Genomic DNA, 488 nt, shown 5'->3' with positions numbered 1-488 from the left:
TGAGTTCCAGGCCAGCTGGGGTTACAGGGAGACCCTGTATCAAAAAGACCAGGGGAAAAAAAAAAAAAAATTCCAACCAGCCAATCAATTAATCTGCATATCTGAATGTGTATCTGCAGAGATTTAGAAAAAGCTGGAAACAGTAAGTCCATGTTATGAGCCTTAAAGACAGCTCAGGTCATCCCTGAGAATGATTACACTATTGTTTAAATTAAAAAAAAAAAAAAGCCCTTTTACAACTATCTCTGAAGGGCAGCTGCCAAAATGAAGGTCAATCTCTCTGTGACTTCTGACCGAAGTAAGAACTGTAAAAGGCATTTCAATGTACTTCCTCACATTCAGAGGAAGATTATGTCCTCCCCTCTTTCCAAAGAGCTGAGAGAAGTACAATGTTCAGTCTATGCCCATTCGAAAGGATGATGAAGTTCAGGTTCTATGAGGGCACTACAAAGGTCAGCAGATCGGCAAAGTGGTCCAGGTTTACAGGA

General features: G+C 40.8%; 1 non-coding gene across 1 annotated transcript; it reads left to right on the top strand.

The window, feature by feature from the left end:
- Nucleotides 1-77: 77 nt before the first annotated feature.
- Nucleotides 78-202, top strand: LOC115069069. The gene has a single exon (XR_003848399.1). It is a non-coding gene; the product is annotated as a small nucleolar RNA SNORA33 (small nucleolar RNA).
- The last annotated feature ends 286 nt before the right edge of the window (nt 203-488 follow it).

This window comes from Nannospalax galili, unplaced genomic scaffold (genome assembly GCF_000622305.1).
Source record: "Nannospalax galili isolate Female #2095 unplaced genomic scaffold, S.galili_v1.0 C47472787, whole genome shotgun sequence".
Classification (NCBI taxonomy): domain Eukaryota; kingdom Metazoa; phylum Chordata; class Mammalia; order Rodentia; family Spalacidae; genus Nannospalax; species Nannospalax galili.
The sequence above is the reverse complement of the archived record's forward strand: the minus strand, read 5'-3'. Positions and strand labels throughout refer to the sequence as shown.